This window comes from Piliocolobus tephrosceles, chromosome 17 (assembly GCF_002776525.5).
Source record: "Piliocolobus tephrosceles isolate RC106 chromosome 17, ASM277652v3, whole genome shotgun sequence".
Taxonomy (NCBI): Eukaryota; Metazoa; Chordata; class Mammalia; order Primates; family Cercopithecidae; genus Piliocolobus; species Piliocolobus tephrosceles.
In genome coordinates, this window is record NC_045450.1 from 60,234,763 (window position 1) to 60,238,859 (window position 4,097).

Genomic DNA, 4,097 nt, shown 5'->3' on the forward strand with positions numbered 1-4,097 from the left:
TTTTTTTTTTTGGAGACAGAGTCTCGCCCTGTCACCCAGGCTGGAGTGCAGTGGTGCAGTCTCAGCTCACTGCAACCTCTGCCTCCCGGGCTCAAGCAATTCTTCTGCCTCAGCCTCCTAAGCAGCTAGGATTACAGGTGCCTGCCACCACGCCTGGCTCGTTCCTGAATTTTTAGTAGAGACGGGGTTTCACCTTGTTGGCCAGGCTGGTCTCGAACTCCTGACCTCGTGATCCACCCGCTACGGCCCCCCAAAGTGCTGGGATTACAGGCGTGAGCCACCGCGCCCGGCCCTGGCCGGAAGTATCTTATTTGTTAAAACGTATCATTTCTTCCTCTGGACCTGCTATGAAGCCTGCGCCTCTGGGCTTAGGCTAGGGCAGGGAATGTGCAGGAGGAGGGGAAAAGCTGCGGGTCCAGCTCCTAAGGTCACCTGGTCTGTCCTCCCCTCCCAGCTGGGACACTGCACCGGGTCCCTGTGTCATCCAGGGTCATCCAGGTGCCGTGGCCTTGGGAAGAGTTTGGATTCCAAGTCACCTCCCCTCAAGGATGCCCCCGAGAGTGAGGAAGGCCAAGATTAAGATTCGACTTCCTTCGCTAGGACCTTTATCCTCCCAGGAGCCTCCCTTCTCTGGGGATTTAGGGTGGGCTGCGGCACAACGTTCATTTGTAGTCAGATGAAAGGTGACCCTGCCAGCGCCCCTTGACATCCTCGGCTAAAAGGTGAGCGTCTCAGAGCCCCAGCCCCACTGGGCCCTCCTGCCCGCCCTTGGTCAGCGCCCCTCCCCCGAGGCGTGGCCCCTCAGTCGGGGGTGGGCCAACCGGCTCCTTCCTTCCCGTACCGCGCTAGCTCCCGCCGGCCACCCCGGGACCGCAGCCACGTCTGAAAGCGCCTCATTGTGTGCGCTCGGGCGCGCCGCACAGGGCAGCACCGAGGGTTGCTGACTGGCGCGCGGGGAGTAGAGGGCGCGGGCCGCAGTGTCGGGCTCCGGAGGGAGCTCTGCGCCGCGTCCTTCCCTGTGGTAGCCCCAGGGCACCCCCATCCTTAACATCCCATTCTGGGACTTCTGCCCTGTTCCCAGATTCGCCCTGCCTCTAGTCTCCAGGAGCTTCCAGTGGACGGGTCCCCCCCAACTCTCGTCCATGCCTCTTAGAACCCCTTTCCCGGCCTCACCGGGTGTCCCTTAATAGTCTTGGGACCTTAAGGAGCAAGTCAGCCCCTACGGACTCTCCCAGCGAAGAGAAAAAGCTGGCTGTGCGGTGGAACTTGGAAGAGACGACTTCTGGGAGCCTTTGCTGAGCCCAGGGAGGGAGGCGTCCCCCACCGTGCCGCTCCTGCTCGGGCAGAGCCGCCAAGCTTTGAGGTGCGTTGGTTCTTCACTCTCTACGGGGGATGTCCCCACACTCGGGTCGGCTGGGGGCCGGGCTAGTGGCACAGCTGGGGACGCTCCTCTGTCCTGCACCGGAGACCTGGGGTGACGGGAAGAGCTGGGGGTGGCTTTTCCATCAGCAACGTGGAAAGGGCATCGCCACTGTTGGCGCCGGTTTGGAAGAGTCTTGCTGGGGCTTCGGCTGCGCAGGGGTATCCGCGCTGCGAGGGGAGAACCCCTTTTGTCTCGATACTTGGGTTTGAAAGGACATGACTTTCGAAAGCTTTCCAATGGCTTTTTCCATAGAATTACTGAGAAACGGTAGCTTGGTGGGTTGATTTGGAACCCGATCCAGGGGAATTGAAATCCTGCGTCACTGCTTCTGACGGCTTCATCCTGGGCTTCAGGAAGGCCCTCTGGGCCTCAGGACAGGTGCCTAGCAAATGTTGATTGTTCTTTCTCCTCCCTCTTTCACAGAGGCAAGGCAGTCAAGTTTCCCATTTTTGAGGATAGGAAAACTGAGGCCTGAAGAGAAGAAAGGACTTGGCTGACTTAAACCCACAAGAGCGTGGGCCAAGTACCAGGGCCTCTGAGGGTGCTGTGTTGCTGGGGGAGCCGGGGCTGGGCTCCTCTCCAGCCTGGGAGGCCGGAACTTTTCTGGCTTTGTCCTGCAAACAGAGTCAACTGGAGCACGGAGAGCCAGAGAGTGACTTGCTCAAAGTCACACCCCTGATTGGTAGTAGAGACAGACTGAACCCAATCCGGCTTCAGAAACCAAGCTTCTAAGGCCAGGTGCAGCGGCTCACGCCTGTAATCCCAGCACTTTGGGAGGCGGAGGCAGGTGGATCACCTGAGGTCAGGAGTTCAAAACCAGCCTGGCCAACATGGTGAACCCCCATCTCTACTAAAACTACAAAAATTAGCTGGTCCTGGTGGCAAGTGCCTGTAATCCCAGCTACTTGGGAGGCTGAGGCAGAAGAATCACTTGAACCCAGAAGGCGGAGGTTGCAGTGAGTCGAGATTGCGCCACTGCACTCCAGCCTGGGCAACAGAGCGAGACTCCATCTCAGAAAAAAAAGAAGCCAGGCCTCTAGCCATGACTTTCCGGCATCTTCTGTTTTGTTTGTCCTTGTGAGGCCCCTGCCTGTGCCTGCCACATTCTGTTGCTGGGGCACTGGGGCACCTGAATCTGGCAGAGCCATTGTCCTTGGGTTCTCCTGGTTCAAAGACTTTCCCTTGGATTCACAGAATATAAGTGTGGCCCAGGAAGATTCCTAAGCAAATACTCATAAGTGCACTGTGCGTCAGACATTGTTCTGCTTTACAAATATCCACTCACTCACTCTTTTAATCAAGCCCATGAATTGAGTTATATTGTTTCCCCCACTTTACAGATTTTTTTTTTTTTTTTTTTTTGAGATGGAGTCTCGCTCTGTCACTGAGGCTGGAGTGCAGTGACATGATCTCAGCTCACTGCAACCTCTCCACCTCCCAGGTTCAAGAGATTCTCCTGCCTCAGCCTCCTGAGTAGCTGGGATTACAGGCATCCACCACCACACCTGGCTAATTTTTGTATTTTTAGTAAAGACAGGGTTTCACCATGTTGGTCAGGCTGGTCTCGAACTCCTGACCTTGTAATCTGCCCTCCTCCGCCTCCCAAAGTGCTGGGATTACAGGTGTGAGCCACCGCACCCGGCCTTACAGATTTTTTTTTAACCAAGCAGGCACAGAGAGAAATAACTTGCACAAGATCACGCAGTAAATGGTCAAGTGGGATTCACACTCTTAACCTCAGTACTCTATACCTACTGTCTTTAATGAGACAGAAACCATTCTGCTTCTAGTGTCTTAGGAGGGGACATGGGTCCAGAAATACATGAACAAGATTGTCCTGCATAGTGATAATAGTATTAATAATAATTTCTCAATATCACCTATTAGTCAATATTGAAATATATCTGATTACCTCTAGGGTATCTCCTGGCAGATGTTTTTTTCAAATCAGAATCTAAACAAGGTCCACATGTTGCATTTTACTGTTTTTTGGGGTTTTTTTGTTTGTTTGTTTTTTGAGAAGGAGTCTCACTGTGTCACCCAGACTGGAGTGCAGTGGCGTGATCTCACCTCACTGTAGCCTCGGACTCCCGGGCTCCAGTGATTCTCCTGCTTCAGCCTCCTGGGTATCTGGGATTACAAGCACATGCCACCAGGCCTGGCTATTTTTATGTATTTAGTAAAGACGGGGTTTTCACCGTGTTTGGCCAGGCTGGTCTCCAACTCCTGACATCAGGTGATTTGTCCGTCTTGGCCTCCCAGAGTGCTGGGATTACAGGCGTGAGCCGCTGCACCCAGCCTGTTATTTTCTTCTAAAATAGTCTCTTCTTTTTTCTTTCTGTCATTGATTTGAAAGAATGATTTTCTGGCCGGGCGCGGTGGCTCAAGCCTGTAATCCCAGCACTTTGGGAGGCCGAGACGGGCGGATCACAAGGTCAGGAGATCAAGACCATCCTGGCTAACACGGTGAAACCCCGTCTCTACTAAAAAATACAAAAAATCTAGCCGGGCGAGGTGGCAGGCGCCTATAGTCCCAGCTACTTGGGAGGCTGAGGCAGGAGAATGGCGTGAACCCGGGAGGCGGAGCTTGCAGTGAGCTGAGATCCGGCCACTGCACTCCAGCCTGGGCAACACAGCGAGACTCCATCTCCAAAAAAAAAAAAAAAAAAAAAAA